Source organism: Bactrocera dorsalis, chromosome 6 (assembly GCF_023373825.1).
Source record: "Bactrocera dorsalis isolate Fly_Bdor chromosome 6, ASM2337382v1, whole genome shotgun sequence".
NCBI lineage: Eukaryota > Metazoa > Arthropoda > Insecta > Diptera > Tephritidae > Bactrocera > Bactrocera dorsalis.
The window spans coordinates 30,979,035-30,992,359 of record NC_064308.1 but is presented as its reverse complement, the minus strand read 5'-3'; the positions used below and the strand labels follow the sequence as shown (position 1 = coordinate 30,992,359).

Genomic DNA, 13,325 nt, shown 5'->3' with positions numbered 1-13,325 from the left:
ACTGGAATCCCAATGCAAATGATTTAAGGCAAAAAGTAAAAATTGTTTTTGAACGGACTCTAACTTATCTGAATGAACTTGGTAACTAGGGTTCCAAACCATAGAAGCATACTCTAATATAGACCTCACCAGAGATGTAAAAATAATTTTTGTGGTAAACGGATCTCTAAATCCTTTAGACCAACGTTAAACAAAACTAAGAGCGCCTTTAGCTTTAAAAACCTTGGCAGATGCGTGAAGATTAAAATTGAGTTTGGGGTCCATAGTTACTCCCAGATCAACAAAACTGCATACTTGTTCCAACCTAAAGTTTTGTATTGCGTATGAAGTAGGGTCTACAGATCTACGTGAAAAGCACATCGTTCTACATTTTTCAAAGTTCAATGGCATGTCATTTCTATCACACCAAGGAACTAGGTTGTTTAAGTCTGTTTGCAACTGACATCTTTCGCTGTATGAAGTATACGTTTTAAAAAGTTTTACATCGTCAGCATCAGAAAACGGCTTCGGGTGAATGAAAAACATTCGTACGCGCTCAACAGCGGGATAATCACCCTGTTCGGATCAGCCGATCAAACTTGCATGCGCTCACATTTTCGTGGTTGATTTTAAATTCACTCGGGTGCGTGCGATTTTTTGTTTCATTCCGAGTTTGTTCGGCTCGTGTTCAATATAATGATTACGGGCGCTTGCTCATTCGGTTCAACAATCATTGTTTTGAACAAGAACAACACTCAACTCGTAAAAATCAACTCGTATCATTTTACTCATGCGCGCAGCAAGCGGCACTTTTTCTTTTGTTCAGTGAGTTGAATTGAATGAGAAATTTTGAACCGAAGACTCAAGATGCTCGGAATGATATATACGGCAAACTGAGTTGATTTTTACTTATCACTGTGTTTTTTTTAGTGAGTTGAGTTGAATGAAAAAGTTCGCGTATGAGTAAATCAACAAAATAGTGATTTTTGCAGTTCTCTGGTCAGCATATAATAAAACTTTTGAAGATTAATAATAAGAAGAACAGAATTGGACCTAGATGGCTACCTTGTGGAACACCTGAAGGAACATTGATAATGTCAGAAAAATGATCGTTAAATATGACTTTTTGAATTCTATTACTAAGATAAGAAGCAGCCCATTTTAGAAATACTGGTTGAAACCCAAGAAGATTAAGTTCATTCAAAAGAATTGAATGGTTTACTTTATCAAAAGCTTTACTGAAATTTGTGTATATAACATCAATATTCTTATTCTCCCTAAAGCCCGTTGATACATGTTATACAAATTCAAGCAAATTAGTTATTGTAGATTTCCCTTTTCGAAAACCGTTCTGAGAACAAGAAATTAGTGGAGAGATCCGGAAGGTTATGTCGTCTGTTATTATTGCTTCAAAAAGTTTAGGTATTGCAGACAACTTTGCATTCTCCTATAGTTTTCAATAGATGACCTAAATCCACTCTTATATAAAGGGATTGTAAATGACTTTTTCCATATGGATGGAAATAAGCCTTGCATAAGAGATGAATTAAATAGTTTTGTTAGGGGTTGGTACATATATTTGGCACATTTCTTAAGAAAGCATGAGGGAATCATATCTGGGACATATTTGTATGATTGTTCTAACATATTTAACTGATATAAGACGTCTGCTTCGGAAATGGTAGGTGCATTAATGACAGAAATCGGACATAACTTGTGCTGATGCGGAACATTTTTTGGAGATTTTGGAGAGTAGTTGGACTTGAAGAATTCAGCGAACATATTAGAAATAATGTGATTGTCACTAGACATACTAGATGTGTATTTCATAGCGGACGGAAAATTAGAAATCCTGCGTTTGGAGTTGACGAAACCATAGAACAATTTTGGATTACGTATAATATTATATTTTACTTTATTTATTTAATTATTATAACATATTTTGTTAAGTTCAGCAAATTGTCGACGCAATTTAGAATATTTTGAATAGTCAGCAACTAAACCTTTTTTTTTTTTAAGTTTAAAAGCACGAGATTTTGTATTTTTTCATTTACATAATTCTTTCGAAAACCATAAATTAGAACTTATTTTTTGAGTAACAACACACTTCGGAAAATATTTTTCGAATCAGTTTAAAATAGTTTCATTAAAGGGGGAAGCACTAAATTCAATATTGCCACTGTAGTCTTGCCAAGTTACTTTAGAAAGTTCGTTATTTATCTTCTTAAAATTAGCTTTCGCAAAGTTGAACCGAAAATAAAGGTCTTGTGTATTATTATTAACAAAGTTAGCTATGATTGCGATGTTAATTTCCAAAGCAGGATGATACGGGTCCTCTGGCCGAACCAAAGGATCACATCGGATAACGGAGAACATTGAAGTGTTATCAACATAAACTAGATCTAAGATCTTACCAAACTCGTTTGAAATTAAATTAATTTGGTTAAGACCCAACTCCGACATTTCATCTAAAAACTCGCTAAAACGTAAGCGAGTACTAATCGGAATGGTGTAATCATCAATAGAGTTCCATGATACGCACGGTAAATTGTAATCTCACAAAACAATCGTGGAATCAGTATTATTAGCCATCGAGAAAACATTATTTATTAATGAAGCATGTTGCATATATAGAGATATATCCGAGTGAGGCGGTATATAAAATAAAGTTAAGTAGATAAGGCCACTATTAGCGCAAATACGAATGCACTTAATTTCTATGAAGTCTGCATGCGGAACATCGACTTCTTCAGATGGAATTGAAGAATGAACAGCAAACAAGACACCACCTCCTTTTCTGTTCAGCCGGTCATATCTAAAGATTTCGAATTCGCTGTTGAATATTTCATTATCAAAAATGTGAGGCTTTAGCCAAGTTTCTGTGAAGGCAATGATTTTAAAGTTGCAATGAGCGCTATTTAAATACAAATCAGCAAGTTTTGTATTAAGACCTCTAACATTTTGATAATAAATATTCAGCGAATTATTGTTAATTAGTTTTTTGTAATCACGGAATTTCTTGGCAATTTAGAGATAACTACAGGGGGCTTATTGCGTTTGTGCTCGAATTCGCGCACAAAGACCCCAGATGACCAGAATGAGTTATCAAGTATCAATTGAAAATTGTCAGCGGATACGTCGATCTTAAATGACGAAATATCCCTGTTGTATTTGAAATTAAATTTATGGATGTCTGTATCTTCCGTTTTTAATTTCGACGAGATGTAACTTTTTATATCGTCGACTGTCGTATCCGCAGCAAGTCTCGAGATAAAAATTGCCTTTTTCCGTGGTATTACAACTAAGTTGTTATATGCTGACTTGGAGGTATTTTGAGGCGGATCTTGCGAATTTTTCCGTTTACCGTGTTCAGTAACAGTATTACGGAAGATAAGCAAAGCTTTATTTGGAAGGTTCTGTTTTTTCAAAAATTCAATATCCTTTAAAACATCAGTTAATGAAAATTACTCACCAAATATTTCGTTCCTTTTAAACATACTTTTTTTTGAAAGGGTTTCCAATGGGTAAAAGTAGTAAATTGCTCATGCTAAGAATGCTAAACTTTCAGTGGTGTTCTTGCTTTGTGGTGCAGATGCTTCTTCAGGAAGAATGTATGTTTTTTTCAAGCAGTAATTTCCAATAAATACAGACTTCATCTGCTTTGAAAATTGCTTTGTGGCAAATGTTATTATTTTTTATTTAATACATTAGATGACAGCTTTTCACCACAATCTTTCGGTTGACGTATCCGGAAGTGGTTTTTGAACTTAGTCATCCAACCATTATTTGTCTTTCAAAGGCCCCGCTAATAGGATTAGGTCCTGCTCCATTCTAGGAAACTCCCTTGATAGGGACTTAGGTACTGATATCATGCCATACGTTTTCCTATATTTTAAGTATCATTACCGAACGTGGCGTTTTCTGAAATCTTCTAGGTGGAATCATCCAAAATCTTTGGTATATCTTATAATCATAAAGGTTTTCTATTTCACATTGTACCTTCTAAACTAAACGAATCGAAATAGAACCGACCGCGCGAAGAAAGTATTTTGATGTTCTACAACTTTTAAAATATCACTAGATTAACGAAACCTTTGTTTTTGCAAAGAAGTTCAACCGAAAATTCGTCATTACGAAAGTTCGTTATACTGGACGAGCATTGGTTTAATCTCTTATTAGTATCCAACAAGTAAATATATAATTTAAATATTGGGTAGGTCTTAGTCCATTTTATTATTACTTATTTAAAATTTAGTAGTCTGTCTTAGATTACTTGATCAAAAAATTGGTTCCATGCTTGCATTTTCCCTACAGGTTTTTTTCCCGATATTTGTAAAACAAAAAAAAAAACTTCAAAGACCTACAATCTATAAATAAATGATCAACGTGACGAGCTGAGTCGTTTTAGCCATGTCCGTCTCTCTTTATATGTATATACGAACAAGTGCCTCAGTTTTTCAGATATCTATTTGAAATATTTAACTAAGAAGGTGCTCATTTGTAGAACTGGACTATAGCATACAGCTAGTATATAAACTGAACGATCGGAAAGCGATTTTACGGAAAACTTTTTCAATTGACAGAATATCTAAATCAAACTCCGAAAAAATCGTTCAGATCGAGTCACTGTAGAATATATATAGCTGTCATGCAAACTGATCGATCAGCGTTCTTCTAAGAAATCTTTTGTATTTTTGAGAGTATTATAGCTTCGGTACAACCGAAGTTAACGTTTTTTCTTGTTTTATATATACTTTGTATAAATCAGACATTTATCATTTAATTCTTAGAATGTATGCTAAATTTGTTATGTATATATGTACCTTAGGGTGTACCATTCTGAGGCAACTGAGAAACAGACTCAAAACTTTCGAAAATGTGTAAAAAAAAGTCACTCAAAACATGGGCTCTTAATATTAATATTAAGAGGTGCCTATTTCAAATTTTCTGTTTTCCATATAAATTACATGGAAAAAAATCATTTTTTTTGTGGTGGTTATTGTGCGGAGGTTTTATATGTGCCCCGATAGCTGCCAGTAGGGATGGTAAACTCGATTCCGATTCTACTCGAAAATCGAGTTTCTCGTAAAATAATCGATTTTTCGAATGTCAAGAACCGATTCTTAATCGACTTCGACTACTGAGGATCGATTAAAAAATCGGTTCTATTTCGATTCGTTTAGTTTAGAAGGTACAATGTGAAATAGAAAACCTTTATGATTATAAGATATACCAAAGATTTTGGATGATTCCACCTAGAAGATTTCAGAAAACGCCACGTCCGGTAATGATACTTAAAATATAGGAAAACGTATGGCATGATATCAGTACCTAAGTCCCTACCAAGGGAGTTTCCTAGAATGGAGCAGGTTGGTTGGATGACTAAGTTCAAAAACCACTTCCGGATACGTCAACCGAAAGATTGTGGTGAAAAGCTGTCATCTAATGTATTAAATAAAAATAATAACATTTGCCACAAAGCAATTTTCAAAGCAGATGAAGTCTGTATTTATTGGAAATTACTGCTTGAAAAAAACATATTTCATGAAGTCTGTATTTATTGGAAATTACTGCTTGAAAAAAACATACATTCTTCCTGAAGAAGCATCTGCACCACGAAGCAAGAACACCACTGAAAGTTTAGCATTCTTAGCATGAGCAATTTACTACTTTTACCCATTGGAAAACCTTTCAAAAAAAAAGTATGTTTTAAAGGAACGAAAATTTTCATTAACTGATGTTTTAAAGGATATTGAATTTTTGAAAAAACAGAACCCTCCAAACAAAGCTTTGCTTATCTTGCGTAATACCCCAATAAGCCCAACTGAGCTACCAATGACGGAATGATTTGGGCAATTTTATGTTGTTATCTTTGATAACCAACTATTTTTATTGCACTCATTTGTTATAAATATTTTTGTCATTGCTCTTTTACTTTTATTATTTAACATTTTTTATATTTTTATTTAATATTGTTTTTTGTTCATTATGACTTGTAACTTTCCGAACTGCTCTGAGAAAGGCGAGTCGGAACGCTTTGTTTCTTGCTGGCTTTGTGATGGGCTTGCTCATCTTAAATGTGCTGGACTGACAAGTAGGATATTGGATTCTATTCTCGACGGTAAGGGCTTGCGCTGGTCTTGTTTAAAATGCAGACCAACAGAAATAGAATTGTTTAAAGTTTTTAAGCAGGCGCGCAATGGTTTCAAGGAGATTGGTCGAGAGTTTGAAACCATTACTGACAAATTTAGGCATTATGAAACGCTGTTTCAATCATTTCAATGCCTAAATATGCGGGAAGAGAATCCATAACCTTAACCTAAACGTAAACGTCCGTCTGATGAAGATACCACTGTGACCTTATTAACCTTGAATCCCCTTGTTCTCAAGGAGAGAAGCTTCCGTCCGCTCAAGACACAGAGAAAACTGTTACTGAACACGGTAAGCGGAAAAATTCGCAAGATCCGCCTCAAAATACCTCCAAGTCAGCATATAACAACTTAGTTGTAATACCACGGAAAAAGGCAATTTTTATCTCGAGACTTGCTGCGGATACGACAGTCGACGATATAAAAAGTTACATCTCGTCGAAATTAAAAACGGAAGATACAGACATCCATAAATTTAATTTCAAATACAACAGGGATATTTCGTCATTTAAGATCGACGTATCCGCTGACAATTTTCAATTGATACTTGATAACTCATTCTGGTCATCTGGGGTCTTTGTGCGCGAATTCGAGCACAAACGCAATAAGCCCCCTGTAGTTATCTCTAAATTGCCAAGAAATTCCGTGATTACAAAAAACTAATTAACAATAATTCGCTGAATATTTATTATCAAAATGTTAGAGGTCTTAATACAAAACTTGCTGATTTGTATTTAAATAGCGCTCATTGCAACTTTAAAATCATTGCCTTCACAGAAACTTGGCTAAAGCCTCACATTTTTGATAATGAAATATTCAACAGCGAATTCGAAATCTTTAGATATGACCGGCTGAACAGAAAAGGAGGTGGTGTCTTGTTTGCTGTTCATTCTTCAATTCCATCTGAAGAAGTCGATGTTCCGCATGCAGACTTCATAGAAATTAAGTGCATTCGTATTTGCGCTAATAGTGGCCTTATCTACTTAACTTTATTTTATATACCGCCTCACTCGGATATATCTCTATATATGCAACATGCTTCATTAATAAATAATGTTTTCTCGATGGCTAATAATACTGATTCCACGATTGTTTTGTGAGATTACAATTTACCGTGCGTATCATGGAACTCTATTGATGATTACACCATTCCGATTAGTACTCGCTTACGTTTTAGCGAGTTCTTAGATGAAATGTCGGAGTTGGGTCTTAACCAAATTAATTTAATTTCAAACGAGTTTGGTAAGATCTTAGATCTAGTTTATGTTGATAACACTTCAATGTTCTCCGTTATCCGATGTGATCCTTTGGTTCGGCCAGAGGACCCGTATCATCCTGCTTTGGAAATTAACATCGAAATCATAGCTAACTTTGTTAATAATAATACACAAGACCTTTATTTTCGGTTCAACTTTGCGAAAGCTAATTTTAAGAAGATAAATAACGAACTTTCTAAAGTAACTTGGCAAGACTACAGTGGCAATATTGAATTTAGTGCTTCCCCCTTTAATGAAACTATTTTAAACTGATTCGAAAAATATTTTCCGAAGTGTGTTGTTACTCAAAAAATAAGTTCTAATTTATGGTTTTCGAAAGAATTATGTAAATGAAAAAATACAAAATCTCGTGCTTTTAAACTTAAAAAAAAAAAAAGGTTTAGTTGCTGACTATTCAAAATATTCTAAATTGCGTCGACAATTTGCTGAACTTAACAAAATATGTTATAATAATTAAATAAATAAAGTAAAATATAATATTATACGTAATCCAAAATTGTTCTATGGTTTCGTCAACTCCAAACGCAGGATTTCTAATTTTCCGTCCGCTATGAAATACACATCTAGTATGTCTAGTGACAATCACATTATTTCTAATATGTTCGCTGAATTCTTCAAGTCCAACTACTCTCCAAAATCTCCAAAAAATGTTCCGCATCAGCACAAGTTATGTCCGATTTCTGTCATTAATGCACCTACCATTTCCGAAGCAGACGTCTTATATCAGTTAAATATGTTAGAACAATCATACAATTATGTCCCAGATATGATTCCCTCATGCTTTCTTAAGAAATGTGCCAAATATATGTACCAACCCCTAACAAAACTATTTAATTCATCTCTTATGCAAGGCTTATTTCCATCCATATGGAAAAAGTCATTTACAATCCCTTTATATAAGAGTGGATTTAGGTCATCTATTGAAAACTATAGGGGAATGCAAAGTTGTCTGCAATACCTAAACTTTTTTAAGCAATTATAACAGACGACATAACCTTCCGGATCTCTCCACTAATTTCTTGTTCTCAGAACGGTTTTCGTAAAGGGAAATCTACAATAACTAATTTGCTTGAATTAACATGTATCAACGGGCTTTAGGGAGAATAAGAATATTGATGTTATATACACAAATTTCAGTAAAGCTTTTGATAAAGTAAACCATTCAATTCTTTTGAATGAATTTAATCTTCTTGGGTTTCAACCAGTATTTCTAAAATGGGCTGCTTCTTATCTTAGTAATAGAATTCAACAAGTCATATTTAACGATCATTTTTCTGACATTATCAATGTTCCTTCAGGTGTTCCACAAGGTAGCCATCTAAGTCCAATTCTGTTCTTCTTATTATTAATCTTCAAAAGTTTTATTATATGCTGACGATGTAAAACTTTTTAAAACGTATACTTCATACAGCGAAAGATGTCAGTTGCAAACAGACTTAAACAACCTAGTTCCTTGGTGTGATAGAAATGACATGCCATTGAACTTTGAAAAATGTAGAACGATGTGCTTTTCACGTAGATCTGTAGACCCTACTTCATACGCAATACAAAACTTTAGGTTGGAACAAGTATGCAGTTTTGTTGATCTGGGAGTAACTATGGACCCCAAACTCAATTGTAATCTTCACGCATTTGCCACGGTTTTTAAAGCTAAAGGCGCTCTTAGTTTTGTTTAACGTTGGTCTAAAGGATTTAGAGATCCGTTTACCACAAAAATTCTTTTTACATCTCTGGTGAGGTCTATATTAGAGTATGCTTCTATGATTTGGAACCCTAGTTACCAAGTTCATTCAGATAAGTTAGAGTCCGTTCAAAAACAATTTTTACTTTTTGCCTTAAATCATTTGCATTGGGATTCCAGTTTAAATCTTTCCCCTTACACTAACCGCTTAAAACTTATAAATCTCCCGACACTCGCTAGTCGTAGGGATATGCTTGGTATAATATTTATTCTAAAACTCATGAATGGGTCAGCCTGTAGCCCATCTCTCTTATCTGATATTAATTTTAACGTTCCCGCTCGCTCTACCAGGCAGTTTAGACCCATACTTTTAAAATTTTCTAGAACAAATTTTGAGTTAAACGAACCATTCCGCCGTATATGTTATGATTTCAATTCTCATTCCAGCACATTTGATCTAACAGACTCACTCTTTACCATTAAAAAAATATTTTATCTACTTTTAACAAGTAACATTTAAAAATTATAAACTTTAATTTAATTATTAATTTTGGCTGCTGAAATTTTTGTTTCTCTAGCTAAGCAGCTTAAGATCGCAACGCTTAGAACTCTCTTGCCTTTTATGACTCGGCTAATTCCGCTCGTTCGCGGATTGCGCCCCTCGCGTGGGTTGGCCGAGAGGAGGATAATCGTTGAGTATTATTATATAAAATTGCTTAGATTCCGATCCTCTATTTGACGTTTTACATCTTAAAGTGTCTACTTGGCTTTAATTCTTGCAGCTTGCATGAGTATAAATTGTTAGCCCTTTCTCACTTGTTTGTTTAAGTCTTATTAACATAAATTGCGACACTAGACCAAACACGCACCTGATACACTAAATGATTTTAATCTATAGTTTTCTGTAATATATTGGGTTGTCAAAAAAGTCTTGCGGTATTTTTATTGATTTTTTTTTTTTATTGAAATTGAAATGAATTTTTGATGACTCATGCCCAGCTCTTGACCGATGCTACGGCTGCTACTATGCCGGTCTCTTTCGACCAATTCAGCGATTTTATCGCAATTTTCGACGACAGGCCTTCCGGAGCGTGGCGCATTTTCGACCACCTCTACACCAGAACGTAAACGTTGAAACCATCGTTGTGCGGTGGAAATGGAAACTGTATCAGGTCCATAAACTGCACAAATTTTATTGGCGGCTTGAGATGCATTTTTGCCTTTATCGTAGTAGTACTGTACAATATGCCGTATTTTTTCTTTATTTTGCTCCATGTTTGCGACGCTATAACTCACGCACGACTTAAAAGAAACGAGAATCAATCAAACACGTGTTAGCGCGTGAAATTAGCTTTCCAAAAAGGTATAGCATGCAAGCCCGATGCGACGAATAAAACTAGAACTACGCGCTTTCAGCGCCAACTAGCGAAAATACCGCAAGACTTTTTTGACAACCAATATTTACATATGTACCTTCATCCTAAATTTATTAAACTTTGAGTATCTACATATGTAATCATAAAGATAAATTTGCTGTTCCAGTATATACTCAGCTTTTTCGCATAAACCACCTACATTCAGTTTCAAATATTTATATACAAAAGTTTAATGTAAATACAAACACGCATGTGAATATTGTTTGAAGTAGAAAATTGTTTGAGTAGTGTCAACTTTTATGTTACTATTGTTTGCTACAATTATGCACTAGCCTCAGAATTTCTCTCATTAAATCAGGCTGCTCTCTTATCAATAATTGAAAAAACCTACCCAAAAAGGTCTCTCTCGCTTGGGTTAAATGGAAATTATTAAGCTCTTGCCTTTTCCTTTCTCTATTCGGATTATTTGAAACTTGTCCACTCACCCAACAGGAAAATTTGCATGTAGTGCGAAAATTACTTTTAATTAGAATTGGTGTCTTATTTTTATTTTTATAATTTTAAAATGTCAATACCAATTTTCGTCAATTAATCTAATCTTTAATCTTTTTTTACGTATTAGATTTATATTGATAATAACAAGCAATCCAATCCAATTTAAAATGTACATACATATGTACATGTACAAGAAATTACACATTATAACTCGAATAAATTATGCTAAAAGGTAAACAATATGGCGATGAGTAGAATTTAATAATAGGTAATTATATGGAATATGGGTATATTAAATTCTTTCATTCAAAATATTGCTCTCATTAATGGAAAATCGTCAATTTTTTACAGAAACACTTTCAAATTATAACATAATTCCAATAAATCATAGCTCTTAAAAAATACTGTAGAAAACAAGGAAATAGTTAACTTCGCCGGAGCTATAATACGCTCACAGATAAAAATGCTTATATACAAGAACTTGATTTTGATTGGCCCACCTATGCTTAGGACACATTGTATGCGCAATTTCCTGAAGCTACCTTCTAAAAAAATTTAATATATTATAGTTATAGTTTTGATCGATCAGCTCATATGGCAGCTATAGTGGTCCGATCTGAAAGTCTTTTACGGAGATTATAGCATTACTTGTGATAATAATGTATGAACAATTTGGTGAAGGTATCTTTTCAAATACAAAAATGTTTCATTCAAATGCTATGGCAACTATAAGTTACAGTGGCTCAATGTACGTTTGCCTTGACCAATGATCTTTGCGAAGTTGGTGAAGTTATTTTGCCATACATAAAACCTTTCTTACAAGGACTGGAATTTGATCGAATAATTTAAATAACAGGTAAATGCTATAGTCACCCGATATTGGCCGACAAATGAGCAGCTTCTTGGGGAGAAAAAGACGTGTGTATAATTTGAGATCGGTGTCTCAAAACCTACACTAAGTCGCGAATTTGCAGCCAGATCTTCATGCTTCAAAGCTCTGAGCTCACATGCTGGGTGTTGCAAACTTAATACACCGTTTCCAGGGACTAAAGCAATATGGATAGGAATTGAGTTAAAATATTAATGAATATGAACACATACTTATATGAAAACGTTTAATATATATATATACGAGTACTAGTGGAGCCACGCGTTACTGTACGCATTTTATACTATTATCTATATAATAAACTATTGAATGCAGTGAAATTTTTATTTACGAATACAGGCGAAAACGTTTTTCTCGGTATAAGAATCCAAGAGATTGTACTTGAGGTTTAATTTTGAATATGTTCATACGAATAAATTCAATTGGAAAAATAAAGAATTTAAGGCTGCCTTCTCAATGTCTGGTTACCAGCCTTTTTGTCCAGTTGATAGGGTTGTCCGCTTAATAGAACATCCATTTAATAGAGATTTCACTCTATTTTTTATTTATGAATAGTTTTTACTATCATACCTTCTAAGTTGGTTAGAACTGTACGAAGGGTGCTAAATTTTACTAAAATCGGTTCAATAGCTTAGGAGTCCATTGCGCACAAACAACGTGACACGTAATTTTTATATATAAAGATTTCTATATATATAAATATATGTATGTACCTTAGTTAATCTTGTAAATTCAAAAGATTTATTCTCAGTAATTGGAAACTATCAATTTCTCGCAGGGTAATTTTTAAAAGTGGGTATATGCATAACTGGAATTGTAGTATTTCAATAATTTCAAACGTAGCTTGAGAACTTCTGTACTCAAGATGAAATGGTATTGTGTTTTCTATGATAAACTTTAATCGAATATATATGTACATATGTATGTTCGAGAGTTTGCTTGAGGTAAGTTCATTTATTTAAATTTCATACTTTATTAGCATAATGGGTTGCAACTAATCAATAATAAACAGGCAGTTTATTGTAAACATTGGACTAAATGTATGTATAGGCAGTTGCACAAAAATGTATGCTGCAAAATTGACTGCAATTGCAGGTGATGTGCGCACTAATAACAATACCTAAACACATGGTACTCTTTCATCAGTGAAATTACATAAAATTTCATTGCGTGAAATGATTTAGTACATTAAACACTGTAGCACCGCATTTCATGATCTTATCTGGTTATTTTCTAAATAATAAATCACAACAGGCGTTACTTTAGCCTTTCGAATACCGTATTAACCAGGTTACATATTGCGTTATTGATTTGTTTCATTACTTTCACATTTTCACTGCATTTCCTCCTTCCTTTTGATTTTTTTCACAACTGAGAAAAAATTAAGTAAATTTTACAATGTTAAACTGGCCACTATTCAAGAATTATGTGACATACACATACATATATGAGTATACACACATATGCATGCTTGTGTGC

The 13,325-nt window shown here is 33.6% G+C and overlaps 1 protein-coding gene across 48 annotated transcripts in view; it reads right to left on the bottom strand.

The window, feature by feature from the left end:
- Positions 1-13,325, bottom strand: part of LOC105231504 (protein pangolin, isoforms A/H/I/S) — a 454,601-nt gene that overhangs the window by 243,344 nt on the left and 197,932 nt on the right. For 18 of the 48 annotated variants that reach the window (XR_007423206.1, XR_007423207.1, XR_007423208.1 and 15 more), the window contains one exon: positions 13,170-13,217. The exons of 27 other annotated variants lie outside the window; for them this stretch is intronic. The gene's annotated coding sequence lies outside the window, so the exon portion shown is untranslated. 3 more of the 48 variants (XM_019991263.3, XM_029552158.2, XM_049459985.1) reach the window with 3 other exon arrangements.